The sequence below is a fragment of the Symphalangus syndactylus genome, chromosome 6 (assembly GCF_028878055.3).
Source record: "Symphalangus syndactylus isolate Jambi chromosome 6, NHGRI_mSymSyn1-v2.1_pri, whole genome shotgun sequence".
NCBI classification, from domain to species: domain Eukaryota; kingdom Metazoa; phylum Chordata; class Mammalia; order Primates; family Hylobatidae; genus Symphalangus; species Symphalangus syndactylus.
Genome location: NC_072428.2, coordinates 90596322 through 90608937, shown reverse-complemented (window position 1 = coordinate 90608937; position 12616 = coordinate 90596322). Strand labels below are relative to the sequence as shown.

At 37.2% G+C, this 12616-nt stretch overlaps 1 protein-coding gene and 1 pseudogene across 10 annotated transcripts in view; both read right to left on the bottom strand.

Annotated features, from left to right (window-relative positions):
• MAGI2 (membrane associated guanylate kinase, WW and PDZ domain containing 2) overlaps positions 1-12616 on the bottom strand; it is a 1470566-nt gene that overhangs the window by 1333067 nt on the left and 124883 nt on the right. The gene's annotated exons all lie outside the window — the stretch shown is intronic.
• Positions 2207-12061, bottom strand: LOC134736975 (uncharacterized; annotated as a pseudogene).

Below are 12616 nucleotides of genomic sequence, written 5' to 3'. Positions count from 1 at the left end.
AGTCACGGAATAATTGAACTTCTTAATTGCTAACCAGATCTAGAAGTTATTTCCAGAGTTAGTGATACTTAGGAGTCTAGGTAAAGAATTAGGATATGGATTAAGTGGAGGCTTCACCAGAGGCTTTCTCTAGAAGGTAAAATGTGTCAGGCTGTGAAAAAATTGCTGTCTGGCAGCTCTGCTTTTCCTCCATCCCCACTTGCATCATCTATGGGAAAATGGTTTCCCTCTATTGTCACTTTTACCTAACAAAAAAGTAAATGTAATTGGATTTCTTTACCTTTATTGCCAGCAAAAAGAAATAACGAGGATATGATATAATCAGGAACTTTGGATGAGAGTTTAAGATAAATGTTGGAATCCTAGATTCTTAACCTAGATATAGCTTTTTGGTTAAAAGAATGTGGCCTGGAGCGGAACATTACATTACAGGAGATTTGAAAGCCAAAGTCTCTTCCTATTGTGATTCTTTAAAGTGTCAAACTATCAGTACAGTCAATACCTGGGTAAACACTTTATTGAAACAACTTTTGAATATTCTTATTTTAAATTGAAGAGTAGAAACTGCCTTACTCTGAAACATGAAAGGAAATATGGCTGTAAGGCTAGTTCAGTCTTTCCCTCTTTAACCACCATAGAAATTTCTGAGTTTGGTCTCACATTCCTACAGAAAAATATGGCTAAATAGATTTTCAAGTTATGCCCATTATCTTTGGGGAGCTGGGATTGTAAACTGTTTATGAGTCAGATAAAAGAAAATGGATCCACTTCAGGATGGCATGCGAAATAAAATTATATTACTATATTTATTGAATGCTGTGTGTATGAAAAATGGTGTTTAGCATTATAAAATCATATTGAAATGATTTAAATAGGAAATAGACAAACTGTTATATTTCATACAGACATTGTCATGGAAATATTGACGTTGCCAACACATGTAGCTCAATTTTCCCGCTGCACTTATGAAATAGATTCTGCTCTTTCTCTCTGAACACCAACATGCGTTCTCAGTACAGAGACAGGTCACTCAAAACAGAAGGTGTATAGCTTCTCTTGGAGTGTTTCCCAGGACAGTGGCCTCCGGTGTAATCTTTGGCTATGGAAGCATGAGCGAGTTCAATAGTGCAATAAACATTCTTCCCTTCCTCCACATCAGTGGCACAAATACTAATTTGTCCAAGAAATTGCCTGCTGGTGCTGTAATTTCAACTCCCTCTTCAACTGGCAGAAAGGTATTCAGGTCCACAGACAAATAAAAGAACAGGGACATATCTACTGAGACAGCCGGACACTAAACCTCTAATTGCTTAAAGTAACTTGTAAACATATTTCTGGAATCATAATACAAAGAAGAACATGCCTTAAAGAAATCATTAAGTAAATAAGGACAATTTGAATTATTTCTACCTGATCTTATTTCTGTTGGGCATTTACTAAGTATGTGAAGAATTACACTCAGAGGCTAGACAAGCCAGCTGTAAAGTAATAAACATTTCTTTTCTTAAGAAAACAAGGGTCAAATTAAATCAGAAAATAGTAGGAACAGCAGTGAGAATAAAATGCTTTAGAATATTTATGAGAATTTCCTAGAATACTAATAACCTCAAAATTAATTCAAAGTTGAACAATTTTTTTAAACTTTACCCTGATTGAAAAACAAAATTTTTCACTGACAAAGAAAAACAAAGCCTCCGTTAAAATTATTTCATTCCCACCTATCCTCTTTGTCCTCTCTTCTACATTCTTCTACCTTTAAATATACTGAAGGTTATATCCCTAACTATATATAATATTTGCGGTACAATTTTCTTGTGATAATCACTTTTGTTTTGTAGAATTTTTATGCTGTCTAGCTTAATTCAATTCTAATGCTTTTCTCTTTTACCTAACAGTCTCAATATGTGTGATATAAACTCTGATTATCCCAGAGACTATAACATGTAGGATAGAAGAAGAATAAAAGGCAATACATATAGATAAATCTTTCAAGATTTGTGTTGGACGAGGAAACTAGTTTAGAGATTTTGTTTTTGTTTCTGTTTTGGCTACACTTTCCTTAAATGTCCTATAGTGACATTTTATATATATATACACATATATATAATATATATCATATATACATATATGTCATATATATCATATATCATATATATCATATATCATATATACATATATATCATATATATGATTTAGAGGTGTGCTTTTATATTAAAATATGTAGAGTTATTCCATTCAATTTTCTGCTATTGAATATTTCTTAAAGGCTCAGCATACGTACTAGCATGAGACATACACTTCTTTTATTGGAAAACTTCAGTGAGAACACTGAAGGAGAGCAGTGTTCAGAAGAACGCTGAACACTCTAGTAAAAAATTAGTTTCACTAGACACAGTATATAATCCGTCTATAAGTATTTAGCTTGCATACTGCTGTGATGGCATGATTAAAATATGACATAAAATTAAACTTATCAGATCTTTCATTGTTTATGACGTTTATATAATATGTAGAAAAAAAATCCCTTATGTATACTTGTGTTCATCACTGTGAAGATAATGTTACTTTAGTCCCTCTCAAACGCAATCAGGGAAGACTGTGATTAGAAAAGTATCTCCATCAGGTCAGGTGCAGTGGCTCACACCTGTAATCCCGGCACTTTGTGAGGCCGAGGCAGGTGGATCATCTGAGATCAGGAGTTCAAGACCAGCCTGGCCAACATAGGGAAAACTCATTTTTCCTAAAAAAAAAAAATAAATAAATAAACAAAGAAGGAAAAAAAAATTAGCTGAGCATGGTAGTGCACACCTGTAATCCCAGCTACTCGGAGGCTGAGGCAGAAGAATCGCTTGAACCCGAGAGGCGGAGGTTGCAACAAGCCGAGATCATGCCACCACACTCCAGCCTGGGAGACAAGGAGAGACTCCATCTCAAAAAAAAAAAAAAAAAAAAAATGCAATTTTGCGTACAAAATTCTCTGCTAAGTACAGAAGAAAGTATTCTAAAGATACAGCAATCCACGGAGGGATGAAAGAACATAAGGTATTTATTATTGAAGCAACCAAAAGAGGGAAAGGGAAGTGGTATTCAAAATTTAGTGTGCATCAGAATCACCAGGAAAGCTTGCTAAACATTGAAATTCCTGAACTCTCCTACCTGGAAATAATTCGATATGCCTGGGATCCAGAGATCTGCATTTTAACAAATACTCTAGGAAATTCTGATGTATTTAATTTGGGGACCAAGCTTTCAGCCTAAGAAGGGCAATAAACTAAATTATTGGGTAAGTATTAAAGAGGGAGTTAGTGAAGCAGAGAACAGATGGGAAGGAAGTCATTAGCAAATAAAGCCAGTGATCTTGTTTCCTATTTCACTGGAATAAGGGAAGCAATCGGAAAAGAATTCCCAAACGTTACACAGAACATTTATCTATTCATTTGTACCTGTGACCCTATATCAAGTAAAATTTATCACTCTGAGCAAATTGTGACCCTAGTTGAGACCAATCACTTCAACTGACCAGTAGAACCCATTCTCTCATCTACTGAAGATTCCAGAAATTCTTGCCTTTCTACGGCAGTACTATATTTACCTCTTTGTTCTCTAATCATTATCACATTAAGAAGTATTCTCATATTTCTCTCACATTAAAACACACACACACAAGCACACACACACACGCACACACGCACACACACACACACCCCTCTCCATTTCACTCTCCTCTTCAGTTACTTATCCTAGTTTTATTTATCTCTTCACAATAAAACCACCCCCAACAAATTGTTTCTGATGGCTATTTTCAATTTTCCTACTTCCATATTTTCCTGGCCTCTCTCCAATCAGAATTTTCCCTTTTCCATCAAAACTGCTCATAAAAGAGCACCAATGACCCCTATGTTGCTAAAACCAATGACCAATTCTCAGTTCCCATCTCCCATGGTCTAATACTGGCATTTGAATTAGGTCATGCCTCTAAATCAGGGATGTCCAATCTTTTGGCTTCCCTGGGCCACTTTGGAAGAAGAATTGTCTTGGGTCACACATAAAATACACTAACACTAATAATAGCTGATGAGCTAAAATTAAATCACCAAAAAATTCTCATAGCATTTTAACAAAATTTATGAATTTGTGTTGTGCTGCATTCAGAGTCGTCCTGGGCTGCATGCAGCCTGTGGGCCATGGGTTGGACAGCCTGCTCCAGATTCAATATCCCCCTCACTTGACTTCCAGGACATCAGAATAGCATTCCTTCATAGGCTCCTTTGCTTCTTATCTTCCCATCGCTTTCCTTCTCCTCCCACCACCTGCCCCTATCTCCCTTCACTGCTTTATCTGAAGTTTCATCAGTTCTCATAACTGTACATACCATCTATAAGCAGATGATTCCCAAATGTAAATCTCCAGCCAGACCATTTCCCATTAATGTCAGATTCATATTCCCACAGTTATTGAATGTTCAATAAACACCTCAAATTTAACATTATCAAAAACAATCTTGTAACCATTTGCACTCTTCTCTACTAATATACACTTATAGAGCCTTTCCCATCTCAGTAAAAGGCAACTCTATACCGCAAGCTACTCAGACAAAAAATCCTGAAGTCATTCTTGCCTTCTCTCTTTTTGTCATATTTCATATCTGGTCCATTAGCAAATCCTTTGTCCCTATTTTTAAATTTTATATATCCAGAATATCACCTTTTACTGCCTCTATTGCTAACATCCCAGTCTAAACCTCTCATATTTTTCTCCTGAGGCAACCAGAGTGATTCTATTTAATACACATTAAGGTCATGTCACTCATCTTTTCAAAACCCTAAGATCCCCATCTCACTCAGAGTAAAAGCCAAACCTTTATAATGCCCTTCAATGGAAACTTATGTCAAGTAAATTCAAGTCAAGCTATGATAAGCCAAGTCGAAGCATGTCAATCAATCCAAGCTGAGACAATTCTAGTCATGTCATGTCAGGACACAAGTTAAGACAAGACAGGTCATGTCAAGTCCTAGATGATCTCCCCATCCACTATTACTTCTTGATCTGTTTCCTTCCAATTCTTCATCTCAGTAGGCACCAATCACACTGGCCTCCGTGATATTCCAGAACTCCCCAATCATGATCTTTGCTACTGCTGTTCTATCTGAAATGCTTCCCCTGGAAACATCTATTACTTGCCTACTTACTGATTTTCCATCTTTACTCAAATGTTACCCCTTCAATCAGTCTTGCTTGTCTACTCCATCTAACACTGCAACATAGCCTCGCCAACACACTCTGGCTTCTGTTTCTCATTTTTTGGCTTTGAATTCATAACTAATAACACAGAATTTACTTATTCATCTTGTTTGTTGTCTATAATTCCTCTCTCTTTCTCAAAATACAAAGTTCCTAAATTTTTGTCTCACTTATTAACTACTGTGCTCCAGAGAAGTGCTTGGCACAAAGTGTGCACACAAAAAATAGTTATTGAAAGATGAATGGCATGAAGAGCACTGTCAAAACCTAAGTATTGGGATCTCCTCAAATCTGGATAAAAATCTTAGCTAATTCTTATCAGAAGGTGAAATGGCAGCTGATGGTGCAGTAACAATAAAGATGCAGTTGCACCTTACAGGCACTCTCCTCCCCCTCCACCCGCCACCTTCTTCCCTTTAGCTTATATGCAACACTGTCTAGTCCTTTGTAAAGGAACATTTCTAAATATCTGGGGAGAGTTTTGGTGAAGTCAATATTTTTTATTACATAGAATATTTTCTAAATAATACATTTTAAACGTGTAAGAGAAAATTCAATTATAAACTTCCTCCTTTTCCCTCTCCCTACTTTAAAGATTGTTTTAAGTAAAACTATATGGCTCAGAGAATATATTTGGGGCTTATCAGGACACAGGAATAGTATTACTAAAATTATTATTTCTTGTAAGCCTTTGTAAGCTTGATGTGGCAATGCAAAAAATACACAAAAACTAGGCAAACTTTCTTTTCTGAAACATCGACTCCAGTTATAATTAGATTTCTGAAATTGGTTTTAATAAAATTAGGGCTGGGCCCATACCTGCAGGCTCTCTCCTTGTTCACAGCTATATGTCCAGGATCTAGCAGAGTGCTTGATAAATAGAACTCTTCTTCTTTCTTACTGTCTCAGTCTCTCTCTTCTCCCTCCCTCCCTTCTTCCTCCCCTCTCCCTCACTCTCTTTCTGAGAGAAATAATAACTGAATTAAACTGAATGATTAATCTCCAACTATACATGTTACAATCGATTCAGTTTTGGTATTGTTGCCTTAAAGGGTATCATTTAGGCCAACTTAAACTCAAACAAGATAAAAAAGATTACAAAAACCAGGATAAAGATAATAAGGAGAGCCAATTCTATTTGTTTGTTTATAAAAGCCCATGTTAAGAGAACTGTTAGCCTTACTTTTATTTTTGAAATTCTTCATATCAACCTACTAATAAGATAAATGTTCATACTTTGTTCTACTGATTGTGCTAGACAATTTAGATACATTACTTAATTTACTTTTTTTTTTTTTTTTTTAAGATGGAGTCTCACTCTGTCATCCAGGCTGGAATGCAGTGGCCCTATCTCAGTTAACTGCAACCTCCATCTTCTGGATTCAAGTGATTCTGCTGTCCCAGCCTCCCGAGCAGCTAAGACTACAGGAACACAGCTCCATATCCTGCTAATTTTTGTATTTATTTTATTTTTAGATGGAGTCTTGCTCTCGTTGCCCAGGCTGGAGTGCAGTGGCGCAATCTTGGCTCACTGCAACCTCTGCCTCCTAGGTTCAAGCAATTCTCCTGCCTCAGCCTCCAGAGTAGTTGGGATTACAGGTGCCCACCACCATGCCCAGCTAATTTTTATATTTTTAGTAGAGACGGGGTTTCACCATGTTGACCAGGCTGGTCTCAAACTCCTGACTTCAAGTGATCTACCCGCCTTGGCCTCCCAAAGTGCTGGGATTATGGACATGAGCCACCACATTTGGCCTTATTTTGGTATTTTTGTAGAGATGGGGTTTCACCATGTTGGCCATGCCGGTCTCAAACTCCTGACCTCAAGTGATCCACCTGCCTCGGCCTCCCAAAGTGCTGAGATTATGGGCATGAGCCGCCGTGCCTGGCCTATTTATTTTACTTTGAAGAGAAGTCCTATGACCTGGAAATTTCTCTGACCCATATAATTCAAACTGCTTATCAGAACTCTATATATGTCACATGCATTAAGCCCTGTAGAGTCATGGAATATTATCCTTGAGAGAGATTTTAGTGGATTTTCATTGTTTCATTTTTTTCTTAAGAAACATTACTCTTTCCTGCTAAATGCATTGCAGTCTTCCTCCTGAGGATCAATTTTTCTCACACCCCTAGTCCTTGGTCTTCTGATGAGATAGTTCTAAGTCAACCAACATGGCTCATTTTCCTGAGTATAGTGTGAGGTTTAGAGATGTACATGTGACCAATCAAACTACATAAGATAAACTGCAACTTTTACTGGGACATAGAAAAAGAAAATTTTGCTGTTCTCTTATGCACTCAAATCACAAAAGTTTTAGCCGTGGGACCTCTTGGTAGAATTTTGGAGCCAGGTAGAGAGAAGTGCCCTAAAATGAAACTCAGATAAGGAAATGAAATGTACATGAAGAAACTAGGCTCTAATTATATCACTGGAACTTTAAACAAAGCCTAGCCAATCCCTGGACTGCTCTCTTATGTGACATAATAAATCACTTTTATTGTTTAGGCTGGTTTGAGCTGGATTTTCTATCACATGCAATGCAAAGTTTACTAAGTGATACAAAATTCTTCACATTTGCAACTCTAAGAATATCATTTTAAAAATGCAATTTTGTTCATAATAGTAGTATAAACTAGATTTAACTGTTTTTTTTTTTTTTTTTTTTAAGGCAGAGTCTCACTGTTTTCCAAGCTGGAGTGCAGTGGCATGATCTCGGCTCACTGCAACCTACACCTCTTGGGTTCAAGCAATTCTCCTGCCTCAGCCTCCAGAGTAGCTGGGATTACAGGTATGTGCAACCATGCCCAGTTAATATTTTTTTTTGTTTTGCATTTTTAGAAGAGATGGGGTTTCGTCACGTTGGCCAGGCTGGTCTTGAACTCCTGACCTCAGGTGATCCACCCGCCTCGGCCTCCCAAAGTGTTAGGATTACAGGTGCGAGCCACTGTGCCCAGCCTAATTCATTTTTTTTTCAAGTAATAATCTGACCCACCAAATTTCCACCAGTAGATATGCAACGTTAGATAATTTGGTGTGTAAAATTTGGATGCATGTTTGCAAGTTCAAATGATATGACTACGTACCACAGCTGTATCATAAATCCTGTATCTGTTTCTTAATTTGAGGCAGCATTCAAGTATTAGTAGGATGCCCAGATGAATGTGTTTAGGCTGGGGGAGGGAAAGGAGATATTGTTAATGGTGGTAAAGCATAAAGTCCAGTAGCTCTGGGCAAAAGCAGAGAGATGAAGAGAGGAGGCAGGAATGGAGTCAAGGCTGGGTGGAGACCTGAGATGAGGAGACAAAGTTGAAATTTGACAGGGAACTGTGATTTTTGCTATGGGCAAAAGATATGTATTAGAGTTTCTAAAATGAAGGAGGAGTGGGAAGGGAGCTAAGTTGGACCATTCCAATGTAGGAGGCCGGTCAAGGCTGAGAAGCCACTAAATAGCTACATGGCCCTGGGCAAGTTATTTAACTCCCGTGAGCCTTGATTTCCTCATCCATAAAATGAGAATCATAACACTCACCACACAGGGTAACTGTGAGGATTAAATGTAAATATAACATAAGCCTCAAAATTAGAAGAGGATCAGGGAACAGGTAAAGGCTGAGAAGGAAGAGAATTGTAGGCAGGGTATGGTAGTTAGATGTATGTCTCTCCTGCTTTGACTTTTGGCAAATTCTTTCCATCTTTTCAATGTCTTTCTCTTATTTCATCATCATTTCAAACCTTAATTTCCACCACCACCACCACCCACTCCAAGTTACTCTTTGTTTTTCTCCATTTGTCACTTTCAAATAAATGTCTTTTTAATAGAATAGGAATAACAACACCAGTATTAATATTTAAATAGTGCATCCTAGTTTATAAAATAGTTTCATATCCACGGTTTCATGTGGCCCACTGAAAAATATATGCTATTTTATATATATACACACACACATATATGTGCACATGTATATGTATGCATATGTTTATATTCATATGCACATACATATGTATTTCTGCATTTGAAGAAACTTTTTTGCTTTGTCCTTCCAAAGAAGCTAAGTTTGTCAGTATTTTTTCAGTCTTGAGAAGATTTTTGATTTTCTTATTCGGAAGGTCAATAACCGTGATCATTTTCTTATGCTGTCCCTCCATCCTCTTCTAATTTTGAGGCTAATGTTGTATCAGACCAATTCTGTCTCTTTTAACAGAATTATGGGTTACACAGCAAGGAAAGAAGGTAACTAATATTTATTAAGTGCAAATTATGTGGTAGGCACTCTGCAAAGTCCTTTATATTCACATTTAATCCTCACAATTATCCTGTGTGGTGAGTCTTATGATTCTCATTTTATGGATGAGGAAATCAAGGCTCACAGAAGTTAAATAACTTGCCCAGGGCCATGTAGCTATTTAGTAGCAGAGCTGGATCCAGGAGCCCATGTTCTTTCTACTATAACAAATTACATTTCTAAGTTAATGTAGAAAAAAAAAATGTAGGTTTTTTGTTTTGTTTTGTTTTGTTTTGTTTTGTTTTTGAGGCAGAGTTTCACTGTTGTTGCCCAGGCTGGAGTGCAATGGCATGATCTCAGCTCACTGCAACTTCTGCCTCCCGGGTTCAAACTATTCTTCTGTCTCAGCCTCCTGAGTAGCTAGGATTACAGGCATGCGCCACAACCCCCGGCTAATTTTTTGTATTTTTAGTAGAGACGGGTTTTCACCTTATTGGTCAGGCTGGTCTTGAACGCCTGACCTCAGGTGATCTGCCTGCCTCGGCCTCCCAAAGTGCTGGGATTACAGGCATGAGCCAGCACGCCCAGCCAGAGTATGTTATGCCCTGACTGTCCAATAGAATATACTGAGCCACAAATGCAAGCCGAAGGTGCATTTCGTAAAAATCTGAGTAACCGCGTTATAAAATAAAAACATACAGGTGAAATTAATATTAATAATACCTTATATTTCATCAGAGATATCAAAATAATCATTTCAACATGTAATCGATATAAAAATTTCAATGAGATTCTTTACATTCTATTTTTTCATACTGAGTCTTTGAAGTCCAGTATAAATGTTACACTCATAGCCCAATTCATGCAAGCTACATTTGAAGTGCTCAATAGCTTTATGGCCACTGGCTGTCACACTGGACAGCACAGGTGTATATAGGCCTTAATAGACCCAACACTGCCTCATTTCCTTCGCTTGCCATGAAGTCTTCTTGGGGAGTACTATGAACTCAATGACTCATCCTCCTTTGCATTTGTTTACTTACTGGAATGCGCCTGGTTTCAGCCAGCAGCATGTCAGTTCAGTTAAGATGACATATTTTCTCCTGTCTTCCTAATTCTCCACCTTTGCTTTACTTAACCTCTTTGCTGCTCTTTGACTAGTACTGATCACTCGCTCTGCCTCAAAACTCTTCCCCCTGGATTTCTGTGAATTCACTCCATCTCCATGATTCTACTTAGACTCCTCCCCTCTTACACAGAAACAGAAGCCCACAGCCACCTTCTTTTTGCTCTCTTTTCTGGGATTGCTAAACTTCACCTATCATCTTTACATTGAGGAAAACAAAATCAAATGCCCTCCAGACCTTCAACATAAAATCACCTCTATATATTCAGGTGCCAAAAGTTCATTTGGATACATAGTTAAAATATCGTTTATAAAATTTCAACACTGGATTAAGAAAATGTGGCACATATACACCATGGAATACTATGCAGCCATAAAAAATGATGAGTTCGTGTCCTTTGTAGGGACATGGATGAAACTGGAAAACATCATTCTCAGTAAACTATCGCAAGGACAAAAAACCAAACACCGCATGTTCTCACTCATAGGTGGGAATTGAACAATGAGAACTCATGGACACAGGAAGGGGAACATCACGCTCCGGGGACTGTTGTGGGGTGGGGGGAGGGGGGAGGGACAGCATTAGGACATACACCTAATGCTAAATGACGAGTTAATGGGTGCAGGAAATCAACATGGCACATGGATACATATGTAACAAACCTGCACATTGTGCACATGTACCCTAAAAGCCTAAAGTATAATAAAAAAAAAAAAAAGAAAAAAAAAAGAATCACAAACTAGAAATTATCCATAGGCTCATCAGTAGTAGAATGCATAAATAAATTGGGGTATATTACTACATTGCAATGCTACATAGCAGGGAGAAAGAACCATTAAAAAAAAAAAAAAAATTTCAACACCACAACACACACCACTACATATTAATCATCAGTAGGTTGAGGAAACATTTATTTTCTTAAAAAAAGGTACTGGCCAAGTGGGTTGTAATTTATTTGTCTCATTAAGTAAATTGAAAAAATTAAGAAAAGGAAAGCCATAAAAAAAATACAATGTAAATTGATTGATAGATAAATGGAATAAAATTCCTTTTGTGGAATTACATCTGTCTCAAAGTGAAATAATGGCCATCCTTTTGAATTCTATATTTTCTGTCAGTTTGACCACTATCAGCAATACTACCATCCAAGGAATGTGACAATAAATTCTGAATAACTATACTTATCAAATTTTTACTCTGACATAATATATTAGGCATGTGTTAAAAACTGCAGAGTGAAGAAAACAAATACACCAGAGTATTTATGGACTCTGTTGTACTATGTATTTGTTTTCAGACTCCTTTAGTACAATATTTGCTTTTGCACAGGAAACAAAGACCATTTCTCACGTGACGCTGAAAAAATAATTAAACAAATTTGCTATAGTTTTTCTCTTTTTCCAGTAAGTTTTCCTTCCATCTTTAATTCTACTTACCATCAATTCAAGCACACTACTGCTGCTCATGGGGTACACTCTCTCTGTATATGAGTTACAGTAAGAGGGCTGGGTCATCATCATTTCCCCATATCCCATTAAGTATTTGCATTATAAATATGCATTAAATAGACTTTTTTGCTTGGGAGCTGCTATTTGCAACCTCTTTTTGGCCACTGTATCTCAGATTTACTGTATGAAAGGGTTCTTAAAGCCAGATGTGCATCTATTGGTATCTCAGTGTCTGCAGTCAATCTCTGATTTTTGAGGCTAGTTTTAGAATATTTATTCAACTTTCTTTCCTGACTTTCCTGCATTTGACTATCTACCCTCAGTTTACAGACATGTAAGTTTGGGATGCTTGCCACCATTTTTCCTTCATACACATCCAGACTCATAAAGTCACCTAGAAAGAGGACACTAACACATACAAATGCTTGAGTGAATACAGTGTAGTGTAATGCAATAAACACCCTGTAATTTCTATGGCATGACTGTATTTCAGACGCTTGCTTTTCATGCTAATTGTCTTTCAATATCCAGTTTTACTTCTTCTTTAGGTAACAGAATCCTGGACAATGTATT